Raw genomic sequence first — 12,071 nt, forward strand, 5'->3', positions numbered from 1 at the left:
CAACTTTTCATTCAACCCTAAAGCACACAGCAGATGCCTCACGATGCTTCTCAAACAAAACAAGCATATATCCTCAGGAATTATTTATGGAAACCTCTGACTTTCTATGTTCTTTATTGATGCATAGTATTCACAGTATTCAAATGCTGGTTGACACTGAGGTCATTTATATGACACATTACATCCAACTTGCTGTTGGAATATCACATACAATTTTGGAACCATATTGTAACACACATTGAAAATATCCAACAAGCAATCAGAATGGTAAATAAGGGACATTCACCCAAAGACATGTATCCAGGGACAGTATGGCAGAGACTGCTATTTGTCAACCAATATCTATTTTCCCCTTTTTCCTTGAAAAAGGCCTCCAATGTTTTCCTGGGCACAGGGATCTCCAAAATAAAAGACTGCATTTCCTAACCACTCTGGAGCTAAATGTGGCCATATGACCAAGTTCTGGCCAAAGTAATATAAATGGAAATGTTCTATGTGACTTCTGGGAAATGTCCTTAATGGGAAGGAAAATGATCTTCTTTTCCCCTTCCTTTTTATGACAGCAGGATAGCAGATGTAATGCCTACAGCTTGAGCAGACATCTTGCACCACAATGTGGAAACCATGCACTAGGACAAGGGGACAGCAAAAGAGAAGGGTTCTGGGTCCCTGATGACTCGTGAAACCTCTACCAGCTTTAGAATGACACTTCTGGACCTGTGGAACATAAGAAGCAAAGTCAGTATGCTACTCTTATTTAAAATGTTCTCATTTTCAGCGGAACCTAATCCTAATCACTACAAATGAGTAAAGGAGCTGAGCCCGTTTTGCTTGGAGTAGCCTGGGGGTTTAAGACATGGTACCAGTCTTGTAAGTCTCTGAAAAGCAAACACCTACGTATGTGAGTACACATTAGGTGATGTTCTTGAAGGCAAAAGCAAGTTGGAGAGAGATTTTGGCTCAGTATAAGAAAAGCTTTCTGCTGGGTGTGGTGGCTCATGCCTGTACAGCCTGGGTGACAGAGACCCTGTCTCAAAACAACAACAACAAAACAAAACAAACAAACAAAAAAACAAAACACACCTCATTCTAGACCAGTGTTGTTCCAAGTAGCTGTGCTGAAGAACTCTTTTTAAAAGTGTCCAACCTGGCCAGGCATGCTGGCTGATCCACTTTGGAAGGCAGAGACAGGACGACTGCTTGAGGGCAACAGTTCAAGACCAAACTGGCCAACATAGCAAGATCCTGTCTCTACTATTTTTTTTTAATTCTAAAAAATGAAAGTAAATACAAATAAAAAATAAGTGTCCAACCCATGAAGAACTGTCATTTTGTAAAATAAAAATGAATTACTAGAGAAATGAAATAAAAAGACATAAAAATACAAGCCCTCAATTTTTATTCTTAGATTCAACAGACATAAAATTATTTTTGAATTGCTATAAAAGTTTCCAATATCATGAGTAATGTTGGTTGGCCTCCTCACCATTAGGTAACAGCCAGGCGTAGACCAGCACCAGTCACAGACCACACTGTGAGAAAAACCAGTCTAGACAAATGCAGATTGAGAGCCATTCTATAAAACAAATGACCTGTACTCAAAAAATGGCAATGTCATGAAAGACAAAATAAAACTGAGGAGCCATTCCAGATCAAAGGAAATTAAAGAGACCTGACAACAAATCCAACACACAAATCCTGGATCATGAAAAAATTATTATAAAGGACAGTATTGAGACAATTGGTAAAATTTGAATATGGACTATACATTAGATTAATAGTATTGTAACAATGTTAAGTTTCCCAAATTCGATAATTATATGATGGTTATGAGAAAAAAAATCTTTGTTCATAAGAGATGCTCACTCACATATTTAGGGTAAGGGATCACAATGTTTGCAGCTTAATTCTGAAATGCTTCAGTCAAACAAAGAATTGGACAGAAAGAGTGACAGCAAGGTATACTAGAATTTGTGAAAGGAAAATATTTTGGGCCCCCAAAATCACTAAGGAAAACTCAAGCTGAAAAACTGCTTAGGGCAAACCTGCTTCCCGTTGTATTCAGTCACTTCTCTGCTCACTGAGATAGATGCATATCTGACTTGCCTTCTTTGGAAAGGTAGAAACTCTAAATCAGAAACTCAAAAGAATGTAACCCTTTATGTATCACCCGTGACCTGGAAGCTCCCACCGCACTTACAGCCTTCCTGCCTTTGCTTCAAGTTGTCCTGCCTTTCCAGGCCAAACCAATGCACTTCTTATATATATTGATTGATGTCTCACATCTCCCTAAATGTATAAAACCAAGCTGTGCCCCGACCACCTTGGGCACATGTCGTCAGGACTTTCTGAGGCTGTGTCATGGCCATGTCCTCAACTTTGGCAAAATAAACTTTCTAAATTAACTGAGACCTGTCTCAAATTTTCAGGGTTCACAAATTCATTATACTATTGTTGCAATGATTTTTTTCAAAATAACAAACACATACAAAAATAAATGCAATGTGTGATCCCAGATTGGATCTTAGCCCAGAAAAGATTTATAGTAGAGTAACTGGCAAAATTTGCAGATTAGTTTATAAATTGTATCAATGTTAATTTCCTAATTGTAATACCTTTACTGTAGTTATATAACATGTTAATATTTGAGGAAGCTAGGTGAAAGGCATATGGGAATTCTTTATACTATTTTTGCAAATTTTTTGTAAGGCTAAAATTATTTAAAGTTGGGCAGCTAAAACTCCTAACACCCAGTCCAGGACTTTCCACTATACCAACATCATGGACTCTGTCAATGTGCTATCTTATTAAATGGTTCTTGAATTTAAATGGAAATATTTATTTATCATACAACACTGGAGGGTAGGGAGTATGGTTATAAATGCTCTCAATGACATCTAAATGCTTATTAGACTCTTCATAACATCAGCCAGGTTTCCTCTCCATTATGGATTCTCTAATGTTGAAAAAGAGTGAGGTGCTTTTCTACATGATTTGCCACTGGTTCCCAAACTTGTCTGCATATTAGAATCACCTGGAGATGGGACCCAGGTACCAATATTTTTTATATCTCTTAGGTGATTTCAATATGCATACAAGCCTGGAAACCACTGTGATTTCCACTTCAGTGCTATCACTGGAAGACTTGAAGCAGGAGGTGGATAACCACTTACTAGCTATACTGGAGAACGGGTTCCTTCATTGGAAGATAATATCTAAGCCCTTACTCAGGCTCTATGACTGTCTAATGTTGGTGTTTTACAAATAATCCATTCTATTAACATTGTCAAATCTTTTTCCCCAGAAAATTGCAACAAATATTACATATTTTTCTAATTTTACTTTTAATATAATTACAAATAAACCTATACAAACAATGACTAGAACAATATTTTCCAAAAAATATTGCACTGGAAGAATTTTTACAATATATATTTATAAAATGAATTCAAATGTAACAAAAATGACATAAAGTCCTGTTTTTCTGATTCTCTATCGAAGTCCAATTGTTTATTTATAGTTTTAAAAATCGGCCAAATATCTAAATAAGAAAAAATAAATCTAAGTAATCTTCAAGCTAGCAAAACTTTTTCCAAAATTTAAAAATAACGTTTTTAGCCCCATATTTATAAAAAGTTACTTTTTTTTTTTTTTTTTGAGACGGAGTCTCGCTCTGCCACCCAGGCTATAGTGCAGTGGTGCGGTATCGGCTCACCGCAACCTCTGCCTCCCGGCCTCCAGCGATTCTCCTGCCTCAGCCTCCTGAGTAGCTGGGATTACAGATGCCCGCCACCATGCCCGGCTAATTTTTGTATTTTTAGTAGAGATGGGGGTTTCACCATCTTGGCCAGGCTGGTCTTGAACTCCTGACCTCGTGATCCATCCATCTTGGCCTCCCAAAGTGCTGGGATTACAGGCGTGAGCCATCACGCCCAGCAGAAAAGCTTACATTTTTAATTCAACATTTAAATTGAAAATTTTTCAATATTCTCCCAATAATTAGTAATAACAAATAAAATTCTTTAAAATTCTGACTTTAAAATAGGATATGTAAACCATCATTCTTAAATGGTTTTAAGACATAATTAATACTGGTGAAATGTGGATTATGCAGCACTGGTTTTCTTCATTAAAAAAAAAGTAATAATGGATAGCGTTTTTTTTTTTTTTTTTTTTTTTTTTTTTTCATATTTTAGTTCCAGAGGACAATTTTTTTTTCAGAAGATACTGAATGGTCTTCCATCCAGAACTATTTTAGTCACAAGCTTACACACATTTTCCATCCAAAAAGATCTTTCTATTAAAAGCTATACAAATTGGTACACAGACAGCATTTACTACACAGATACTATTTCTAAAGCTGCAAGTTTCTAATTTTCATGTGTGCTGATACCAGACTAACAGCTTTAGGAAAGATTAACCCCCCTTTCACTGTCACTGAAAGGGGGCTCCGTCTTCTACCTTCAGCCTCCAGAGCTCTTCCATTCTTAGGTCCTGGAACTGGATACACGGGCTTGGACAGAATTATCAGGAAGTCACCAGAGCCATAGCAGAAGAATGAAACAGTCACTCTAGGCATTAACTGACTTCAAATTGCTGTCCTTACAAAAATACTTAGCCTCTGTTTTATCATTTATATAAATCTTTTAGAAGATAACTCTGTTTTAATATAGTCACCTAGTCTTAATTAGTAATACAAAAGGCTCCCTTAGAGAAAAGATGAATAGCCTGGGATTGTGAGGGAAGGGACAAATTTGTTTGCAAGGCCTGATAATAGAGTCCCATAAAGCCAGTGGCTATGAAACTTTGAGACTGAAAATGGTGCTAGGACCTCTTACATGCCTCAAAAGCTTTCTCCAGTGATTAAGAAGGTGCATTAGAAATACAATAGTGGGAAGATCAATACAAAAGTGGGAAAATGGGGGAGTGCCTATAGAGAGGAAAGAACTTGGCGGGGCGCGGTGGCTCAAGCCTGTAATCCCAGCACTTTGGGAGGCCGAGGCGGGTGGATCACGAGGTCAGGAGATCGAGACCATCCTGGCTAACATGGTGAAACCCCGTCTCTACTAAAAATACAAAAAACTAGCCGGGCGTGGTGGCGGGCGCCTGTAGTCCCAGCTACTCGGAGGCTGAGGCGGGAGAATGGCGTGAACCCGGGAGGTAGAGCTTGCAGTGAGCCGAGATCGCGCCACTGCACTCCAGCCTGGGCGACAGAGCGAGACTCCGTCTCAAAAAAAAAAAGAGAGGAAAGAACTTGATTAAAACTCCGGTCATCCATGCAAAAGTAGTGAAGAATTAATAAACTAGGCTACTTTTCTCCTAACCAGGGATTGCTGAATTCATGCCCTAGTCTTTCCGTATCAAAGATGTTTCTTCCTGTATTAACTGTAAGATGAATAATGCCTGCTGAGATCTATGAAGTACTATAGATAGGTTTCTGCTTATCTTTAAAACCATTATTATTTAAGGAGGATACGAAAAAGTCAAAGAACTGAACAGGGACATTCATCAGAGCATCTGACTGCTATGTATTTGCCCCAGATGCTAGTTCACTCTATCAGAGAGGAGTAAAGAGCCAGGGACCCACCCCATGAGTCAGAAATTCTCCTGCGATACAAGCACTCTCTGCAGTTGAAACCAAACCAGGAATGAGGGCCTGCCTAACTAGCTCTAGAAAAACAGACTTTTCTGCAAAGGTACTTTTTTCCCCCAAAAAAATCAACCTTGAATCTCAATGAAACATACTATGAACATCAAAGAGAATAAATACACACACATATCAAAAGAAACAAAAAATGATACAGGATTAGGACTGAGATTTAGTTAGAAAAAAATTAAGATGCAAATTCTAAGATCATATTACTAAATGTCATAGAACAAGAATCACTACACAAAATTGATAGGGATTTTAAATGGTCATGTTTGATAGAAATGCTTCAATAAATATCTCCATAAAATTGTTTAAAACATTAAAGGACATAGTAAATACGTTTTAAAAGGGAAATCATCTATACATCACTACTTCAATAAGGAAATATTTAGAAAGTTGTCACACCATGAACAGAATGGGTAAAATTCAAAAGTAAAACAACTCCAAATCACCTTAACAATGGAGGTCAGCATGGAAGCAAAATAGGCCAAGCAACATGGTACAAAACAAATACAACATGGCACAGACTGCACATGTGCCTCATACCCCATGCACAGAAAATCTAAAGCAAGGGCAGGGATTTAATTAAATGACACATACTGTGATATCACTAAAAATGCACATTGAAAATGAACTAAAATTGAACAGAAATAACATGTTAAATGCAATGATTCATGGGAGATAGCAAAGAGAACTAGATGCAATTTTATTTTTTTCTCTCTCACTGTTAAATCACTTGGACTAGTCATAACTTTGAAATCATGTAGAAAATAAATCATTACTCATTTAAAAATTCCATTAGCCAGGCGCGGTGGCTCACACCTGTAATCCCAGCACTTTGGGAGGCTGAAGCAGGTGGATCACCTGAGGTCAGGAGTTCGAGACCAGCCTGACCAACATGGCAAAACGCTGTCTCTACTGAAAAAACAAAAATTAGCTGGGCATGGTGGCACATGCCTGGAGTCCCAGTTACTCTGGAGACTGAGGCAGGATAATCACTTGAACCCAGGAGGCGGAGACTGCAGTGAGGCAAGATTGTGCCACTGCACTCCAGCCTGGGCAACAGAGTGAGGCTCCGTCTCAAAAATAAAATAAAATAAAAATAAAAATAAAAATAGGCTAGGCATGGTGGCTTACACCTGTGATCTCAACACTTTGGGAGACCGAGGTGGGTGGATCACCTGAGGTCAGGAGTTCAAGACCAGCCTGGCCACCATGGTGAAATTAGCCAGGTGTGGTGGCATGCACCTGTAGTCCCAGCTGCTTGGGAGACTGAGACAGAATTGCTTGAACCTGGGAGGCGGAGGTTGCAGTGAGCCAAGATCACGCCAGTGCACTGTAGCCTGAGCAACAGAGCAAGACTCTGTCTCAAAAAAATAAATAAATAAAATAAAATGAAAATAAAAATTCTATGGAGTAGCCAAAATTATAAGAATTGTAAAATAAATATTGTAACACTTTAATTCTGAGGTATATATTCATAAATCTGGAAAGGTTTGGGAAATATATTACTAATTATAAAATAATAAAAAGAGGTAAGCAAATTTTCCCAGCAAAACTTAAACTATTAACTGCAATTGATTATAAACAATTAGTAAAACAAAACTTGTTGACACAGGCATGCAGAGCTTTGATGGTAACCAGAGGGTGGAGCACAGAAAGAGAAGTACACTGTCAAGGGCCGGCTGACAATCAAACTGCTACATGGCATACAGGATCATCAAGAGCATGGCTGACATCAATTAAAATATAAACTAAAAGCTTTGCTGTGAAAATTATATATATCTATAAACATAAAATAAAATTGTTTTTCTACATAATTCTATGAGCAATATTTGAAAAAATCTAAATTTCTAAAACTAAATCAAAAGTTTGATTGCTTTTGATTTGCTTTTGTCACATTAAACAGGTTGGCAGTACTAGAAACAATACATGCACATTTTTCAATTTAGTGTCTTCACCACTTGCTGATGCTGCTTTCTCTGGCTCAGTTCTTAGACCTTTAAAGAAATGGTTACTAATTCATAGCTAACAACTCATTTTTTAAATAAATTAAAAAGTGGGTAGAAAAAGATTAGAATTCTACTAATGATATTATGTCTTTTTAAAAATCAAGGAAAAGGCCGGGCACAGTGGCTCATGCCTGTAATCCCAGCACTTTGGGAGGCTGAAATGGGCAGATCACTTGGGGTCAAGAGTTTGAGACCAGATTAGCCAACATGGTGAAACCCCATCTCTACTAAAAATACAAAAAATTAGCCGGGTGTGGTGGCAGGCACCTGTAATCTCAGCTACTTGGGAGGCTGAGGCAGGAGAATTGCTTGAAACTTGGGAGGTGGAGGTTGCAGTGAGCCATTGCACTCTAGCCTGGGCAACAAGAGTGAAACTCTGTCAAAAAATAAAAAAGTAAATAAATAAAAATAAAGGAAAGGTCTGATTTCCTTCAAATCCCATACCTCAAAAGCAGACATTTTGTCACTCATAAGGAATGAAAAAGTAAATATTGTATTTTACTTAACACACCTTAGTATCCCAATTCCAAAAGAAACAAATGAATTTTAAAAGTATTAAGTTGAGGCACCACTGGTTAAGGGTGAAGGTGGACTTCTCTAGCAGGTTCTTCAGGGGATAAAAATCCTGCATGACAACGATGAAGCTCATCATCTAACTCTGGCTCTTTTCAGTTTCTTCTTGATTGTACTTCACAGCTATAAAACAAAGATGAAAACTTACGCACTAACCAGAACCCGGATGGTCAAAACTTTATTCTAAGTTAACAGATTTTTTTAACCCCTCTCTTAAAAATCACATTAACAGCCAGGAATAATGACTCATGTTTCTAATCCCAACAACTTAGGGGACGGAGGCAGAAGGATTGCTTGAGGCCAGGAATTTGAAGTCAGCCTGGGCAACATAGCAACCCCATCTCTACAACAAATTTAAAAATTAGCCGGGCATGGAAGCACACACCTAGAGTCCCAGCTATTCAGGAAGCTGAGACAGGAGGATTGCTTGAGCCCAGAAGTTCGAGCCTATAGTGAGTTATGATGGCACCACTGCACTCCAGCCTGGATGACAGAGAGAGACCCCATCTCTAAAAGAAAAAAAAAAATCATGTTATCAAAAACATTTTATAATTTTCTTTATATTTTTCCTGAGAAAGATTTGCATTTAATCTTATTGTAATACTATTCTGTTCAACGTACATAAAATAATGCTGTTGTAAACAAATCTTGGCATAAAAAACATGTATCTATGTCTCAGAGTATTTTTTTTACCACTACTTCTAAATTGTAGTTGTCTTTAGTAAGAGTTAAATATTCTAGAGACTAATCCTTCAAAATCTAATTTTAATTATATATACAGTTTGAGATTCTCAAATTCAAAATTCTGAAACCCAAAATGCTCCAAAATCCAAAACTTTTTGAGTGCCAGCATGATGCTCAAAGGAAATGCTCATTTCAGATGTCTAATTTTTAGATTTGGGATGCTCAACCAATAAAAGTATAATGCAGGCTGGGCGTGGTGGCTCACGCCTGTAATCCCAGCACTTTGGGAGGCCAAGGCAGGCACATCACTTGAGGTTAGGAGTTTGAGACCAGCCTGGCCAACATAGTGAAACCCTGACTCTACTAAAAATACAAAAATTAGCTGGGTGTAGTGACTCACGCCTGTAATTCCAGCCACAAAAAAAATCCAAAATCCAAAACACTTCAGGTTCCAAGCACTGTGGATAAGGAATGCTCAGCCTCTACTTAAGTATATTATAAAATGCACATGCTTCATGAAAATTCATATGTGAAACAAAACTTCAAATTACTAATAAATTTCACTAACTCAGCTAAACCAAAGACATTTAATAACTAAAGAAATATGAAGAAGAATGGTATAAACACAAGACCAATACTTTCTAACAGAACTGAAAAGAATACTGTTTGCAACTTTCTTAGAAATAATAGGCCGGGCGCAGTGGCTTATGCCTGTAATCCCAGCACTTTGGGAGGCCGAGGTGGGTGGATCACGAGGTCAGGAGTTCAAGGCCAGCCTGACCAATATGGTGAAAGCCCGTCTCTACTAAAAATACAAAAAGTAGCCGGGCGCGGTGGCAGGTGCCTGTAATCCCAGCTACTCGGGAGGCTGAGGCCGGAGAATCGCTTGAACCCAGGCGGCACAGGTGGCAGTGAGCCGAGATCACGCCACTGCACTCTAGCCTAGGTGACAGAGTAAGACTCTGTCTCAAATAATAATAATAATAATATTCATTCATAAATGCCCAGTACTCAAAAAAATTATAATTCCTTAATCCATAATTTTAGGCTTAGTAATTCTTTTCTGAATAATATAAATTACATTAGTTTGCTGGAAACTGTGAAATATTTCTACATTAATATCCATCATTTACTTGAGCCAAAAAAGCATTTCAAGAAATTACTCTATGTCTTATCAGTTTCATGTTACAGATAGTAGTCATCAACAAAAGGATATTCCAAACCATTTTTCTATATTGCTTACAATTTAAGCAATATAGATAGAGATTCTATTGCTTATAATTTAAGCAATAGAGATTCTATTCCATTTCTTTAAAAAACATAGCAAGCACTATTACTACATTGAGTGGTTTTTGTAGGTTTTGTAAAGCTGTATATAAGAATAACTTTCCTAACTGCTATTTAATTTTGGGATCTATTATTTAAGTATGTTTGGAGGAATATGCAATGATTATCTAAAAATCTATAAAATAAGGACTAAGAGTTTAAAAATTATTATGTGAAACAATGTAAACTTGTGAGGTGCTAGGGCAGCCTTCTTTTTTTTTTTTTTTTTTTTTTTTTTTCTGAGATAGAGTCTTGCTCTGTGGCCCAGGCTGGAGTGTAGTGGCGTGATCTCAGATCACTGCAACCTCCACCTCGCAGGCTCAAGCAATTCTCCTGCCTTAGCCTCTTGAGTAGCTGGGACTATAGGTGTGTGCCACCACATCCAGCTAATTTTTCTATTTTTAGTAGAGATGGGGTTTCACCATGTTGGCCAGGCTGGTCTTGAACTCCTAACCTCAGGTGATCCACCCACCTTGGCTTCCCAAAGTGCTGGGATTACAGGCGTGAGCCACCACGCCCAGCCTAGGGTAGCTTTTAACATGCATTCCTATCACACAGAGGTAGGAAAGTTGAATATTATATTTCCCAACCTCCCTTGCAGCTAGGGCTTCAGATATGATTGGTCCAGTCCATCAGATTCACTCACTTGAGACTTTTACTTAGAACCAAGTAACATGGGGACAGAGGCAGGAAGACATGTATCTATTTTTGCTGGCATAAAGAATGGCAGAGGTGGTGTGGCTCTGGAACTGGCAACTGTTCACAGCTTCCTAGTCCAGCAGGCAGCTTCCTAATCCAGCAGGCAGCTTCTTGATTGTTCTAAAAGCGGCAGCTCCTTCAGCAGCCTACTCTTGTGACATAATTCCTAGAAGCTCAGCCTAGGTCTGCTTCCTCAGCCCTCCCATCGATTCTGTGACCTATCTATACTCATTCACCAATTCCTTCTGTTTAATACCTAAAGAAGATTTCATTGCCTACAGCCAAGAATCTTGACCTATACAGAATTTGGCAGCTAGAAGTAAGGCGCAGCAAGTCAAAGGCCCTAAATCTGGGGTTGGCTTAGTTGAGGAGGTAGGGCTTTGGGCAGTGAGACTTTTGCCAACAGAGGTCAAGATGAGGTTGAGACTTCCTGCCACAGAGACGAAGGTGGTAGAACTTCAGAGTGCTAGCATGTGTTGGCTGCTTCTTGCCTCTTTTCAGCAAAGCCCTAAAGAGATATGTGACTTGGACTAAGGTTAACACGTCTGCAGTGATGCAAGGGAAAATAGCTTTGCTGAGAGAATTGCTCTTTGTCTACCATATAAATTGACCAAGACCCAAATCTGGAGCCCTGAAGAATTGAAAAAGTCAAGTACTACTGTACTCCAAAGTGAAACATTTATAAGTAAAGGCTCTGAGGGAGCTACTAAAACTTTCTCAACCTTTTTCAAGTACGTTCCCTTAGAATTTTCTGCCAAATAATAGGAGCCATCCTAGGGGAAGAGACCAGATTAAGACTATTGCCATTCCATGCAAGCCTACAGTTTCAAAGGATCTCAAGGAGGTATCATTCCTGTGAGAACAAAGAGGATGGAGAGCACACAGAGGCCAGCAAGTAAATGATGAGGTTCTTTGTTAAAAACAATGTATTTTACCTTGGTTAAAACTCTCCACGGAAATGACTGAAGACAACAGACCAGAAACTTACTAAATTTTTAGGAATCCACTTGGCCAAGAAACAGAACAAAACAACAACAAAAACCCAAACCTGGCTTGCAACAGATCTATACTGTTACAGATCTGTACTCTTAATTCCCAAGCCTGCCCCCAGACACAATTATAGGAAA

At 38.4% G+C, this 12,071-nt stretch overlaps 1 long non-coding RNA gene across 1 annotated transcript; it reads right to left on the minus strand.

The window, feature by feature from the left end:
- Window positions 1–144: 144 nt before the first annotated feature.
- LOC106993326 (uncharacterized) lies at window positions 145–8,758 on the minus strand. Its single transcript, XR_001439536.3, has 3 exons — window positions 8,621–8,758; window positions 8,174–8,358; window positions 145–717 (listed from the first exon to the last, which is right to left on the minus strand). It is a non-coding gene; the product is annotated as an uncharacterized LOC106993326 (long non-coding RNA).
- Between the last annotated feature and the right edge of the window lie 3,313 nt (window positions 8,759–12,071).

Source organism: Macaca mulatta, chromosome 14 (assembly GCF_049350105.2).
Source record: "Macaca mulatta isolate MMU2019108-1 chromosome 14, T2T-MMU8v2.0, whole genome shotgun sequence".
Lineage (NCBI taxonomy): Eukaryota > Metazoa > Chordata > Mammalia > Primates > Cercopithecidae > Macaca > Macaca mulatta.